The sequence below is a fragment of the Paroedura picta genome, chromosome 6 (genome assembly GCF_049243985.1).
Source record: "Paroedura picta isolate Pp20150507F chromosome 6, Ppicta_v3.0, whole genome shotgun sequence".
NCBI lineage: Eukaryota > Metazoa > Chordata > Lepidosauria > Squamata > Gekkonidae > Paroedura > Paroedura picta.
The window spans coordinates 82,413,652-82,430,147 of record NC_135374.1 but is presented as its reverse complement, the minus strand read 5'-3'; the positions used below and the strand labels follow the sequence as shown (position 1 = coordinate 82,430,147).

Below are 16,496 nucleotides of genomic sequence, written 5' to 3'. Positions count from 1 at the left end.
AGCATTCACTTTCAGGAGTATGAAAAAAAACTCAGTCTGTTTGGGATACAAAATAGATACCCTAATCCCACCAAGTATGCATGTTCTATATTGAACAAATACCATAATAACACCAAAACACAAACCCCAGTGTTGTTGGCCTATATATCCACAGTATCTTTCCACAGGCATGATTCAAGGTAGAAAGCCTAACTCTTATATTGTGTTTTGTGCTTCTTTGTTTGATTTACTTAATCCAGGCTGAAGAGAAAGGTATTTCCATTACCAACTCTGGAATAACTAAGCATGCATAGGAAAGATAACTTTGGATATAAGCACTGAGGCTCCAGTTACCAAATGTAGACATGTACAAAGTGCATTTTTGCTACTGACATTACACTGTTAATATTATTCAACCTGGACTAAAAGAGATCTCCAGAATCTGTTTGGAATGTGATTACAACTGGCTATGATAGTTTACAGAAAGACAAGTGCCATTTGCCAAGTCTACAAGAGGAGTCCTTTCTGCAGGCCACCACAATGTTGATTTGAGGGATAATAGTTGTGAAGGAACAATGAAAGGCTTCTTCCAAATTAAAAATGAAATGTGGGCCTGACTCCTCTCATTTTTTCCTAGAACTGCCAAGTCTTTGTGTAAATTAGTAAATCAAATGCATGAGCAGTTTCTAATAAAGGAAGAAATGTCACTGTATCTGTTATTTGTATGATAACAGGTTTAATTTTATTCTGAACAGCCTTCCGAGATTTATATCTTGTGTACTTCCATCCCTTGCAGCCTTGTCATATTCAGTGTCAAACTGCCACCTCTCAAGATCTTCACTAGTTTCCTTACTAGAGAGCACCACAACTAGCCACTGAACTGAGCACTCAGCAAGTCATTTTTTTAATTGCCCTACTACATTATTCCAATGGGCTTTTAAGTTCAGAAACTGCAGTTACAAGCATAACAACTCCATATTTCTGAACATCTGCAAGGGTCTCAGCAGGATAAATCCCACATTGGTATGGTATAAGATATTGTTATCATATATTTTAAAAGGTGAACAACAATCTCAGTGCCGCCCCATGAAGTGATGTCCTTCTCTAGTCTCTGTTGCTTCAGTGTTTGGAATATGGAAGGCTGAAGAAGACTCCACATGAAAAGAAAAGAAGGAAAATAGCGAGTAGGCAAGCCACAGCCTTAGCAAGTGGAACAAATTATGAATATTGTGCAGGAAGCACTAGTGACGCTCATCAAGCTAGTGAGAAGTCAATCAATATTATGAATTATGAATTTAACCAGTACTTTAGAGAGAAGAGAGACTCTGAAGATTTTTTTTTCCTTGAAGGAGTAAATTTGATGTAATAGAGACGCATATAATGTTTTATATTCTTCCAAAGTGAAGCAGAGTCTTTGAACTTTCCAGTCATATCCAGTATGCAATGCAGATTGTGTCTTCACTACTTCTTGAGTTCCATAACTGCTATGAGGGAAACCCCAGAACTGCAAAACTAGATATATAACAAAATCACAATGGATATGAGCATAGCAACATTAATGGAAACAAAAAGTGCTCCACCATTTGTCTATGTTTGCCAACATGCTGTCAGGAAAAGTAAGACAATAAAGTAAGGTAGAAAGAAATTCGTTTTTAGAACAAGCAAGTTTAGAAACAGTCTCCCTGGCTTTCTCTCTGCTGTCCAACACAGCCTAATGTGGCTATGTCCCACACCTACCACACTGTTCTATATGTTATTCGAACATGGAGCCTCCTCCTGATGGTGAAGTCTTAACCCAGGCTTTTCCTCTTGTTGTCAAATGGCTGTGATGTCACACAGCATCCTGACACATGTTCAGCTCAACTCAAGAGGGGTCCATGTTGTTATCACAGACATTAAAGGTAGACTTCAAGTTGAGAAGGGTGGAATACAATGCTCTTAAAACAGTAATGTATGTAAGCATATTTCCCACTTCAAAAGGAGCAGGAACAGTTAGGTAATGCAATTACCATTAGGTAATGGCAGGCAACAGAAATTGTGGGTAGGAATTAGTAGCAGCTACTTTGTCTCATCTTACTGTTTCCTACTCTTTTCTCTCTATGGCAACAATGTGGCATTAGCTATAAAAGTAAAGGTATCCCCTGTGCAAGCAACTGGGTCATGTCTGATTATGGGGTGATGCCCTCTAACGTTTTCATGGCAGACCCAATACGGGGTGGTTTGCCAGTGCCTTCCCCAGTCATTACCGTTTTACCCCCAGCAAGCTGGGTACTCATTTTACCGACTTTGGAAGAATGGAGGCTGAGTCAACCTTGAGCCGGCTGCTGGGATCGAACTCTCAGCCTCATGGTCAGAGCTTCAGACAGCATGTTGACTACCTTACCACCTTGCACAAGAGGCTCTGGCATTAGTTATAGGTACAAACAGTTTTATTTAGGTTTCCTCTTTCATGGGCCTGGATAGGAGCACCTTTTCATTTTCATAATTGTTGTGTTGGGACTGGGTTATAAAAATAGGCCTGAGTTAAGGGGTTGGCAGGATATGTGTAGTTTAGGTACTTCCTATACAATTGGACTGAAATAACCAGACTATGCAAGGAGGCATGCAAACATTGGCAAACACAATTGGATTAAGGTCAGGTTATATAATCCAGAAGTAGAATCTTCTAAAAAATATACTGATGTATGTTTTTAATAGCATACGTTTTTTAAACTAGACATATAAATAAGAAATGGCACTGTGCAGATTCATAATGGTTTTGCTGGGTCCCAGAAGTAACTAAAATTAGTCACATGTTCTGTTGCTTCAGAACATCATGCTACCTACCTGGACAAAACAGTTGGATTCCCATCATGAACATTCTCACACTGGTCTGCATCCTATGTTTGTCCAATGCATATCTTTCTCTACTTCCCCTTTCCATAGAAACTCCCTGTGTTCCATAAAAAAAAAATCACCATTCTTTCAGACAGAAAGTGACACAAGTTAGGAGTCTACAGAGAGGAAGATAATAAAGAAAGATAATCTTCCTCTGTCTTTTCCCAGCAGAAGATTCAAGGCATACAAACCACGGCAATTAAATAACAGGAATGAATGAATTCAGAGACACGCAGTGTTCAAACTTACGAAGTACAGATTTCATTAAAAGTGGCATTGTATTGCCAAACATAGCTTTGGGGATCCCAGTAAGCAAAAGGAATGCAGGCTAGCCAGCATAATCTTAAGCATGATAGTTCAGAAGACAGTTCTATTCAGATCAATAGGACTTACTCTCTTATAAGTGATTTCAGGATTACAGGCCTATTGAAGGTTTAATGATATAGCAGTGGATCTCTCCACACAGTTCCAAATATCCCATTATAGTTCTCTGAGCTGAGGAGAGATCATATCAGTAGCCCAGCCGTCAATCCTACTTGGCTATATGAGCCAAGCCATGATAATGCCTGTTTGCTTTGGCATTCTCATATAGTCCATTTGCAAACAATTCAGGAATATAATACTCTCAGCAGCCTGCTCAGTGGGATAATGAGGCTCTATCATGTGGGCAGGGCGATGGGGCTCTTGAATGCATGATTAATTAGAGCAGAAAATGGGACCTAGAGTCATGTATGTTATTAATCAAATGTAACAAAATATGTTAAAGTCTATTTTTCACTATTTACACGTGTAAGAATGATTTGTGCATTATTTTCATGTGGAAGATTAAAATTCAGCTCCCAAATCATTAATTGATTGATTAATTAATTAATCATTAATCATTTCCCTCCTAAGGGTCAAATTATGAGTCTGGGGGAAACCTCTGAGGCTGTCCTTGTATTTTGATGGAATTATGATTGCTATCTCAAGTTTGGGAAATTGTACATGACGAGAGTGGAGTTTTTAGAAGGATGGGAGCTGAGATGTGATATTGTAGAGGAGTCCACCGTCTGAAGCTGCCATTTTATCCAGGGGAACTCATCTCTGGAGTTCAGGTGTAATTTCAGGAGAACTCCAGGTTCCACCTGGAGCTGGTAACACTTGTTACATTGTTACATTGGCAGGACCCCTGCCTCACAGACTAGCATACTGTCTTCTACAACCAGAGGCACCCCTCAATAGTCTAGGCTTAAGCCAAAGCCAGGACACTGTTAAAGTCTGCCAAACCAGGCCAGACTCCATCTTAAAGAGTTTGCTCTCAGTCACAGGTTCAGAATGGCAGCCTCTGCCTGACACAGATTTTGCCTGACTCAAATATTGCTCTCCTCCTAACCCCCCAACCCACTGATTGATGATTCAATGGCCCAGCTCAAATCTGTTTGCCCAGGGGCTCCTAGGCAATCTCCCATCATGTTGGCTCATGTAGCTGATATCTGACTCTCTAATCTACAGGAATGGTAATTATACTGAAACTGCTTCTCCCACTTTATTTTAAACTACCCGTCTAATTGCTAGTGTGCTAGATATATATTTTTTTCTTTCTATTTAAGATGGTTACAATTTTTACAATATACCCACTGTCTGCCTTGAGTTCTTAAAGGTGTAATTGCCTTGTATTACATTGGCAAATGATCCATTTTCACTATGTTACCAACCCCTTCCTGAGCTCCTTCCCCACTGCTGAATATGAATGTGTTATAGGACACATGTGTAAGTGCATTTCTGGTAACACCATAACAGAATTTCTATGAAGTAAAATCTATGCTAGTATAGTGTAATATTTATGGATCCATAGGAAGATTAAAGTAATACAAATATCTTTTGCAGCAGTCTTTAAGCTTTGTTGTAGAACTAAAGTCATGTGATCAAAAAGCAATCGCACAAACTAGAAGTTCTAACAACTTTTCCCTCTTAATAAAACAGTAAGGGGTGTTGGGGTGGGCTCAGTCCATGATGGGGAGGGGCAACAATTGGTCCCATGGACCTGGACTGACAAGTGGAGGGGCCAATCGGAAGGCGTGAAGCGCCTTCCGATTGGCCCCTTACCAGGACAGACCAAAATTCCATCCAGCCAGGGGCAATCTGTAGAAATGGCTGCCAGTCTGCTCCTGACCACCAAAGGGAGAGGAGGTCAGTAGGGCTGCCAAGGGGGATGGGAACAGAGGCTTGGACAGGCTGCGCCAGCCCTTTCCCCCCCAAGGCTGTCCTAACTGTCATGTCCAACTGTAAATTGCCTCAGAACCCTGACAGAGCTGGCAGGAGGCTGGTGAGTGCCCTCCATCCCCTCCCCCTCCTTCCCCCTCCCCCTCCCCCCCTTCAGGCCTGCTGGGAAGGAGCCTCTGACAGCCCCTGACTGAGGGGAGGAGGCCTTTCCAAGAGCAACGCAGGGGAGCCTGAGGGCATCCCTTTTGAGGGGGGGGGACTTTCCCCTTCTGCCAAACAGTTGCCTGACAGGGAGGCCACAGAAAAGCCCCTTCTCACTTAAAATACTGCTCTGGCCGGGGGTTAGACACAGCCAAGCCATGTGTCTTTCTTCTTTGCAACTCTCTGCACAGCGTTATTCTGCAGAGGAAACTGGCACTTTTGTCTCCTGTTTCATCTGTACAACAACCCTGTGCAGTAGGCCTCAAGTCTTTCAATTCAACAACAACACCCTGTGTGGGAGGCCTTAAATGTTTCTTCTCTACCACAACCCTCTGTTTCTTCTCTACCACAACAAAAAGTAGCCCTTTCTGCCTGTGGAGCTGATCTTTATACTCTGCAGGTGAGCTGTAATTCCAGCAGCTCTCCAGGCTCCACCCGGAGCTTAGCTACCCCTGGGTTAGAAATATTCCTGGAGGTTTGGAGGTGGGACTTCAAAAACGTACAATGCCTCAGAGTTCAGCCTTCAAAGGAGCCATTTTTGCCTGCAGTTGGGAGTGAGTGGTGCAGGTGTGTCCCTCCTGGGCTATGGGCTATGGCCAGCCCTTACCAGCAACTGTTTGTATTCTGGGGCGCAGACATGCAGACCAGCATCAGTCCTATGAGTCTGGAAAGTGCAGGAAGATCTAAATAAATACTTACAGCCTGAAACTGTAAATAGTGAGAGGGAGAGGAAGGGAAGATGATTGGAAAATGCTTTGAGACATCTTAGGCCTGCTGGATCACTGCGGCCCATTCCCAGTTCTCTCAGACCTCCCACAGCCCCACATACCTCACAGGTTGACTATTGTGGGGAGACGAATGGAAAAGGTGTTTGTAAACTGCTTTGAGACTCCTTTGGGTAGTAAACAACAGGGTACAAAATCCGTTCTTCTTCTAAGGAGTAACCATGAAAGAAGCATATGGGCACATTACATTTTATCTGAAAAAAATGGAGAAGAAGGAACAGGGTGGACACCTGTGTACTGTGACTACCCCATGTGTATTAGGGCAGAGGGGCATTTTGGTGAATGTGGCCTAATTCCCACAAGAAAGGAAAGGACACAGAACTGGGGGGAATTGGTTGCCATGTAATCTAAGACCTAAGAAGAGTCTCCAGTCTGATTTTCCCTTCACATATCTGAAGACATGGCTTTAGAAAGCTTATCTGTAACCACTATGCCACAATTCCCAAAGGTCAGTCTTCTCCCACACTCAACGAACATTCCAAACCACAGGTTCTTGACACCCATATCTCCACACCGATGCCCTCATTTGCCACTATGCCACCACAACCTCCCACACAACACACACATTCAACCCCATGCCCTTAAAGACTGGACAACTCCTTGCCTTCCTCTTTCCACTGCCAAGCTCTAGCGCCCGTTGTGTTCTTGGATACAACGGGCTTTGCCCCTAGTCAAATATAAAGGAATAAAGGTAAAGGTATCCCCTGTGCAAGCACCGAGTCATGTCTGACCCTTGGGGTGACACCCTTTAGCGTTTTCATGGCAGACTCAATACAGGGTGGTTTGCCAGTGCCTTCCCCAGTCATTACCATTTACCCCCCAGCAAGCTGGGTACTCATTTTACTGACCTCAGAAGGATGGAAGGCTGAGTCAACCTTGAGCCAGCTGCTGGAATTGAACTCCCAGCCTCATGGGCAAAGCTTTCAGCCCCATTGCACATGCTTTTGATCCATTCAGTTCCCCGTGAGACCCAACAGCATTTTTGGTGGTCGGAGAGGACCTTCACCTCCATTTTCACCACTAGAAAAACAGATTTGATTGAACACCCATGTTGGTGTTGGATACAAATTTTAGAGAACTAAAATATTCTTGTTGAAAAAAAAAACTCAAATTGTATCAACATTGATTTAGTTTCCTACAAAATCCCTGCAGAGATTTCCCATGATCAAATTCCCCTGGAAACTTGCCTTAGGACAAATTTATTGGTATAACGCTCCAATAACTGACTTGCACCCTACCAAAATGAATGGGAGTTCACCTCTACAATGAAAAGCTTTATAGATCTTACAGATTTGTAATGCTGTTAATAAAATTCTAATTAATTCCCGTTTATGTCTGTAGCAATAACTTCCTGTCTTACATGACAATTAAGGACTTGGTTAGCATAAATGACTGTCTGCTGCATGGCAAGATGGGTTGCTATTTTTGGCTACCAGAGGAGCAATGATTACATGAGGTGCTGACAGTAAGAGCATATAATTAGCTCAATAAGCATGACACAGAAACTACGGTTCTGAGGTCCATTAATTAATATAGTGAAATACATTCTGGCTTATAAGTGTCATTTAAAATCTCCCAGATTTGATGCTCCAGGATGTTTGGTACACCATGGCATTCCCATTAAGGTCACTGCAGGATTTTTCTAAGACTACCCTGTGAATTTATATGCAAAGGATGGTGAATGAATTACAGCAAAGGGAGAGTTCTATTAAATGTTTTAGCAAGATGTGAATGCATGCACAAGAAATGAACTTCATCTCAGGGGAGCCTAACAGTGGCAGCAGTCCTCTTAATGTTCTTGGCACATACCTGCCCAAGTTTTATCATCAGAAGAAATCCCAAGATATTGACCTACATACGAGAAACTAGAAAGGGCAGATTTTTGCTACAATGGTTCCCCATCAGGCTTTGCAACACATTTCAGTGAACTGCAGAGCACATTGTAAATCTGATTAGGAAACACAATTAATGCTGAAGCCAATGTTCAAAGATAATCCAGTTTATATTCTAATTTTCCCTGCTCATAATACTCAACTGGATTTCCACCCAAACTCCTGTGTCCTTGAAAATGGTCTTCTGTTCGTTTAAACTGAGAATATTCCAAGTTTATGTGCCACTTTTGCAACTGTGCATTGTCTGTATTTCTCAAAGCTCTCCTAAAAAGGCAGCTGCTGTATTAGTGCAGATTTGTTGATTGCAGAAATTGACTTCAACGTTTTCAAAGGATTTGTAATTTACAGAACAATTCTCTGGTTCCTGTGACTCATGATTTGAACAATCAAAGCAGCAAGGAATTTATAACATTCCTATTAAGGACAAAGCACACATCACATACATGTGGAATTTTAAAAAGCCAATTAGAAATTTGACCTTTTGGGAAACAAACTTTGCTGTAGTAGTGTGAGCCATAGTGATGCCAGAAAGGAAGCAAGCATTGTAGGATTGTATAGGCAATCCGCTGTTCTTATCTCACAATAAAATTACCAAGAAGCATTATATGATAATGTGAAATGTCTGAGTTTTCAGGAGGGATATGGTTTTGTCTGCTGTCCTTGACAGATTTTGACAGGGCTCTAGGAGCTCTGAAAGTGATCAGAAGTAGGTTGGATCCTTATCCTTCTTGGCTTACTGAAAAAGGAGAGAGAGCCTTTTTGGAAAATCTTAACACCTTGTTATTTAAGGGTATCTTTCCAAGACTACTAAAGAAGTTAGTGATACAGCATTTGGCCCTGCAGTTCATCTATGTATTTCTCTCACCCCGCCCCCTTCATTACTCATATACATGTATAGATTGACAAACATGGAAAAAAGTTAATTGTGATGCCATTGCACAGGTATATGTACCCAAATCCTGAGGTGGGCTGTTTTATCAACATGCAGGAGCACACAGCCCTCCCCACAGTGCTAATGCAATTATATGTACAAACACCTTAACCACTTTTGTGCAGGGATATGGAAGGACATACATGCTTCAGTTTCAGCAGACAATGGAAAATTTTATTTTATTTTATTTTTTGAAAAAGATAACAAATCTATGCATTTCTTACATTAGAGATCAAGATTCAATTCTATATAATTTGCCAACATCTGGCTTAGGGTTAATGCCTTTAAGTAAAACAGGTGTTTGTTTTTTAGTCAGAGCTGTAGAATCAGCATGGCCAATTTAGATGGATTCCGATCTAAGTGATTTAGATCCAAGTACAGGTGGGAATCAAATGTATGATGAAGGAGGATTAGGATTATCAGCATTATGCCAGTGCTCCCAGGTAGTGGGGATGCTGTTAGTACCCTGAGACACTCTAGGAATAGGCAAAATGCTGTGATAAATACAATAGAGATTTGGTCACTTCATAGAGCTTTGCAGAGGAACAATAGCACTTCCAGATCTTTAAAGGTAGTCAGGTTAAAGGTAGTCTTGGGGAAGAGTTAAAAGTAGAGTGCCTCAGGGACCTGTCCTGGGCCCTATGTTGTTCAACATATTTATAAATTATTTGTATGAAAGAATAAAAGGGGTATTCATTAAGTTTGCAAATGATGCGAAACTGGGAGCAAACAATCAGAAGACAGAATCAGGATACAAGATGATCTTGACAGACTGGAAATCAGAACTAAAATGAATAAAATAAATTTCCATAATGATAAATTTAAAGTTCTGCATTTAGGCAGGAAAAATCAAATGCATCATTATAGGATGAGGGAGACCTGTATTTGGCAGTAGTATGTGTGAAAAGGATTTAGAGGTCTTAGTAGATACACTGAACATGAGTCAGCAGTGTAACTCGGTGGCTAAAAAGGCAACTATCAAAAGAAGTATAGTGGCCAGATTATGTAAGGTGATAATACTGCTTTACTTTGCTCTGGTTAGACCTCACTTAGAGTACCATGCTGAGTTTTGGGCACCACAACTGAAGAAGGATCTAGACAAAATAGAGCACGTCCAGTAACAGCAATGAAACTGGTGAGAGATCTGGAGACCAAGACATATGAGGAAAGGTTGAGGGAGCTTGGTATTTTTAGCCTGAAGAGAAGATGACTAAAAGGTGATATGATAACCATCTTCAAATACTTGAAGGGCTGCCACTTAGAGGACGGAGCGGTATTGTTTTCTGTCACCCCAGAGGGCTGGACCAGAATCAATGGGATGAAATTAATTTGAAACATCCAGAAGTTCCTGTTAGAGTGGTTCCTTAGTAAAACAGGCTTCCTTGGGAGGTGGTGGATTCTACTTCTTTGGATAGACATCTGACAGAAATGGTGATTCTGTGAACTTAGGCAGATTTTAAGTGGAGGGACAGAAGGGATTGTGTTGGTGCCTGGCTCTTGTGGCCCTTTCTTGCATGCCTAGTCAAGTTCTGATTCCAGTTTGGGCTCAGGAGGCGAATTTCCTCCAGATCAGTCTGACCAGAGATTCTGGTTATTGGGGGTGGGGGGGGGCATCATCTTGGCATGGAATTGGGGTTACTGTGGGTGGAATGGTAGTTGTGAATTTCCTGCATTGAATTCTGAGTCAGACTTAAGGTTCTGGTTATCCCAAAGAAGTCACGGCTTACAATTCTGGTTATCACCTTCAAGGCCATATGCGGCTTGGGCCCAGTGTAGCTGAGGGATGGCTCTTTGCTTACACCCCCCCCAAAGAGTCTTATGCTCTAGCACGTCCAACTTCTTGGTGATCCCTGGCCCCAGGGAAGCTTGCTTGGCCTCAACTAGGGCCAGAGCTTGCTCCATCCTGGCCCCCACTTAGTGAAATGAGCTCCCAGAGGAGATCAGGGCCCTGGCAGAACTTGAACAGCAAAAAGGAGCTCCGCCACCAGGCATTTGGTTGAGGTTGACCTATACCATCACTTCCCAAGGTCCCTCCTCTTCAGCCCCCTCCTATGGCACCCACTGAAGTTCCGCCCAACCCACTGGGCTATCAGTATGAGTTACTTTAATGTTTAAATTTTCTATGGTTCCATGTTGCTTGCTGTTTCACTTCATTCATTATTGTTAATCTAAGTTATCTGTATTGTTTCTGTTCTGTTTTATGTGAACCACCCTGAGCCTTCGGGGAGGGCAGTATACAAATATAATAAGCAAACAAACAAACAAAAATTTGCAGGGGCATTTGACTAGATGACCCTGGATGCACCTTCCAACTCTATGATTCTATGGTTCTAACTGGAAGTTATGTCAAAATTTTTGTGTGACGTCTCTCCCCCATTATCCTCCTGTTGGTCTGTGAAGCAAGCATGGGCATTGGAGGGGGAGCTGGTGCTTCTCTGCCCTCAGTCAGGCACCTGGCAACTCTAGGGAGGACTCTTTCAGTATGCAGAGCATTAATAACAGTGGACATTGGAGGCCTTATGAAGCATTAAAAGGTTCAATGTGAAATTTCTTGTTGTTGTCTATCCTTACTCTAGGATTGTACAATGCAGATATACAGACTTTGCTTTCACCTCAGAAAAATCATAGAAGTACAAGTTGGGGACTCTTAACTCCTCTTGCTTCCACTACCCTTAGATCCATGCTGTCTTGCAAAGATTTTTCACTTTTATTTTCCAGTCACCTAAGACTGCATTCTGTAGGAAATAGTGGGGTTCTGGAAATAAATAGGGCATTACTTAATTTTCAATTCAGTCTTTGGGCATTATTCGATTAATAATTATGTTTTAAACAGGCCCAAGCCAGATTTGCTGGGAGGGCAGCATATAGATTAAATAAATGAATATGATACTGAATCTGATTTGCACATCTATAAATGCAAATGATGAGAGAGCTGAGAATGTTTAGAATGGGCTCAGATAAGACAAGTCATTTGACAATTTCTCCTCAAATAGGTTTGAATTATCCAGGTTTGAATTATAAGGTGGCAGGGTGAGAAGAGCTCATCCACCTATACAAATAACTCATCATATTTCTCTTTGCTTCCGACTTTCATGTCTTGAGTAGGTTCAAGACAACTCTAATCTTATAGCACTAATCTGAAATCAACAATGACAGATTTCAACTCTTAAAGTAAAAAAGGCTGCCAAAAGATTCACAATAGAGTAATGACTATATTGGCATAATTTGATACATTACCTGCTTCTGCAGGATAGGTGCATATTGAACATTCCTGTTCATTACGTAACCAAATATTTAATTTCCAAAAGAGATGAGAAAGAAATCTTGGGATAGTGCTGTGTCTGTTGCAAAATTATACAGTAAGCTTTGACATAGTTACCGTCTGTCATGCTAATTAAGTGACTGTATGTCTCCAGGAGAAGAGCCTCTTGTGGCGCAGAGTGGTAAGGCAGCCGTCTGAAAGCTCTGCCCATGAGGCTGGGAGTTCAATCCCAGCAGCCAGCTCAAGGCTGACTCAGCCTTCCATCCTTCCGAGGTCGGTAAAATGAGTACCCAGCTTGCTGGGGGGTAAACAGTAATGACTGGGGAAGGCACTGGCAAACCACCCCGTATTGAGCCTGCCATGAAAACGCTGGAGGGCGTCACCCCAAGGGTCAGACATGACTTGGTGCTTGCACAGGGGATACCTTTACCTTTACGTCTCCAGGCCCCAGCTAGGGGTTGGCAACCCTATTTCAGCAGGGCAAGCAGAGGTCTAAAAAATGAATGACAATACATATTTTGTGTTATCAGAAGGCCATGACTCACCTGGGCCACCCACTGATGGGCGGAGGGCTGGCACCAAAAAAGGGAGGTGTTGAAGATCAATGTACAGTGGCACGTCGGGACAGCTGGATGCACAGGCATCCAGCAAGGGGTCGGGGAAAGATGCCAGCTTTAAATAGCGCTACATGCGCAGGCCGGCCTCTTTTGTCCGAGACTGCAATGAAGGACTGTTATTCCCACCCACCCGATATTCGTGGTTGTGGATTAAGGTCATTTTGTTGTTTGCAAATACTTTTGTGTGATATTTACTGGTGTTGCTATTGTCCCAGCTGGCAGGGCGGCATAGGAGGAGTTAGGTTTTTTGGGGAGATCCGGCTTGCGTCCTGGACTCCCAGGATTGGGTCTTCTGTGTATGCTAAAAAAGAGAGATTATGTTAATCCAGAAGTCCTAAAACAGACTGGGGGGGGGGGGACTTCCGGAGAGGCGGTTAGTAACTGAAAGAAATCCACTTGTATATTGTTGTCCATTTCCTTTTCTAGTTACCATATGAAACTGTTTAATACGCTCAAGGGCAGAGTCTGCACTTACTTTCTTTATTCCATTGTCAATCCTGTTGAATTCTGATCGCTTTGAACTTGGGTCTTCCTCTCTCCCCCTCCTCCCCATTGAAACAGGAAAGTGTTCTGCTCGTGATTAGGGTAGTTCAGAAGGGGGGGGGAGCCAAGCCTCTTTCTTTTCTTGAGGGGGGGGAAGAGGAGCCAAGCAGGGAGCCTCTTTCTTTTCTTGGAGGGGTGGGGGAGAGGATCGAAAAAGACAGAGGAGGGAGGAAAAATCCAGGACCGACAGAAGTTGAGAGAAATTAGGGGCTTCTCCTTTAAGGCAAGCTTGTCACATGACCAGGTGTGGCCTATCAGAGGTTCTCTACCACGGAGCTTGGTTTCCCAATCCGGATTTTATAATATATTGAGCATTAAAAGCACTCCAAGTTATCGCACAATAAAGGTAGGGTCACTCCGGATCAATCCTTCTTGCTGCAGAAGGAAAATTTAAATAGCCCCAAATCCAAATGGAAATTGCATTCTGTGTAGAGGGCAGGGACTGAATCGATCTGGGGTTGGAATAAAAGCTCCGTGCAGTTTACACCAAGAATAAGAAACCAAATATGCTCTTGGTGACTCATGCTTTTGCTAAGTCTCTTGTTGATAGGGACAAGTAGCAAAGTTGATTCCCTCACTGGTGTTGTGTATGCAGGCATTGACACTTGCTGTAGGAACATGCAAATGAAGCAGCCAATTGCTGATTGTTAAAAGATTCTAGGGGCATTTCTGCACGCGATAAATATAGTGAAATGCTTACCCCATGAAGACGCTATGTTCCAGCTGCTCCACATGATGTCGCCAACCTCCCACATCTGGCCAGCAAACTGCTCGCTACATCCGCCATTTTAAAGTACTAGTTGGGGAATCACATAAAGTGGATTGACCAAACTAAAAGTGCTTTCCCCCAGCAGACAACCAGCAGGCCACCAGCAAAAAAATGGTATGGAGGTGAAGAAGCGCCACATCCCCCTCCAGTGTCCCGCCCTTGCACTCCCCTCCCTCTACCTTCTTCTGGGGGATGGGAAGTGCTTTTTAAAAATGGAGAATCACCTGGAGCAATGAATGGGCAGACATGCACCTTGGCAGTGAATGTCTGTGCCTCTATGAATACACGGGGAAGCATTTAAACAAATAAGTATATTTTTAAAAATGGCAATCTGTCAATCAGTTCATCTGTCAATCAGACATGCCAGGAGTGGATTGGCTGGCCAAAGTGATTGACACTGGTAGGCAGGCCAAAGCACAACAAGAGTAAAGTGGGAAAAGTGGCCAGAAACACACGAGACACTCGAGAAGTGTGGAGTGCCGATGAGTTGTGATTATTTCTTGTGGTTTGCAATACAGGAGACTTCATGCTACAATGCCCAATGTGCGGAAAAGCCCTAGAAATGGATCAGTTGTTGGGCTCTGTTAAGGACCAATCAGGTTGTATGGTGGGCTGCCTAACTTGTATACAAGTTCGATGGGTTCTAGTATTTTTTGTTTGGTATTTCTTGTGGAAGTTGGTGGTGAATAAAGAGTTTTGAAGAAATCTGTCTCTGTGTCTGCTGAACCCACCGACGTAACAATTGGCATGATAAACATTCCTCAAAGAGTTTCAGAAATTCTCTGTATCTTAAAGATTGACAGACCTATAAGGCATGCTTTTGAACTTTAGAGAATATTTGCCATGTGGAGATAGCCCTAGCTAGTGCCGTCCTTCACTTCAAACCATCCAAAAGTCTACCAGCTGCCACTGCTGGTTATTCAGTCTTTCTGTTGGATTACCAGTTTGGATTACTAAATCAGAAATATTTGTTGTTAAAGTTGGAACTGAATCAGACTGTTTTATAACAATTATTTTTCATGTGCTATAATATGATCTTAGCTTTTGAAATAAGGTGGAATGCCCTCTCTAAGGAATTTAGAAATTACAGCAAAATATGTTTCAGCCCAAGAAGAGTCTCCCTTTTGGTATGAAATAGCTTGTGAGCTTTTGGGCCATTTGTTTGTGTGTGTTTCATGAAACCTGTGCCTAGCCTGGGTTTTAGTGTTACACCCTTCTAAACTGATTCTGTTTAGGATTGCACTGAGAGCACAAAGAGGCTTCCTTTCATTTGCTCTCCAACTGGTCACAATATTAACTGAATCACATAGTGTATTTTTGGGATATCTAATCTATTCAAAATGTTGAGTGGTTCCTGTTTCAGTAAAGAAGGTTACCTTGGATAATATTTAGGTCCCTTTTAATCTTGCAATTCAATGATTCAAGGGGCAGGGGAAGAGATCTAGTTTACAAACTGGCTTGCAAAAACTCATTCCCAGTCAATCAGCATTATCTTCCAGTCTATCACTGACAATTTGGTTTTGTGGGCTAGCAATCTCCATGATGCAATGCTTCACATTTCTCATATGCAAAACCAGCATTATCCTCTTTGATAGAAAAATGCATAATTTCCTATAAATTGAAATTGTCTGCTTAGCATGTCAGATCCACTGCTCATTGCTAACACAGTCTCCATAGTGATTAATGAATAGCATTGTGGTCATTGTGGAAAAAGCTTGCTTTGCTTTGAATAGAAATGAGTCACTACAGATCATTCTCCCTTCAGTAATCTGCCTCCAAGGCAGCCTTATTTATTCTGACCTTCATATTTTGACTTGCATTAGAAAGTCAAACATACATCCCTTTGTGTTTAACAAAACGATGCAACTTTTCGTTAATCCTTATCTAGAACACAAAACTAAGCAGGCAATCTTAAAAAAAAATAGGAAGGAAGAAGGGCTGTTTTTTTTTTGTATCTCAATTTTTACTACCGGAAGGAGACTCAAAGTAGCTTATAATCACCTATCCTTCCTCTCCCCACCTATGATGTGGATGAGACTGAGAGAGCTCTTAGAGAACTGCAACTAGCTCAAGGTCACCCAGATGACTGCATGTGGAAGAGTGGGGAATAAAATCCAGTTTTCTAGATTAGAGGCCACTACTCTTAACCAGTACACCAAACTGGCTCTTGGTATGTTGGTTAAAGACTTGGATGAAGACTTGTTGTCAAAAGGCAATGCTACACTAATCCATAATGAATTCTAAAGCTGTATCATGAATTTCAGCTGGAAGCAATAGCTTAAATATGGGTATGTTTCCTGGAGAGCAAACAGCTTTCTGCTGACATTCTATGGGTTGGGGGGAAATGCATGAATTGGAGGTAGAAATAGATTTGTATTCTCAGTAAGTAATAAATGATGTGTCGTCATTAATGGCCACAGGAAATGGTTGGCAGCTCA

General features: G+C 42.2%; 1 pseudogene; it reads right to left on the bottom strand.

Annotated features, from left to right (window-relative positions):
- Positions 1 to 446: 446 nt before the first annotated feature.
- Positions 447 to 14,816, bottom strand: LOC143840828 (mitotic spindle assembly checkpoint protein MAD2A pseudogene; annotated as a pseudogene).
- Between the last annotated feature and the right edge of the window lie 1,680 nt (positions 14,817 to 16,496).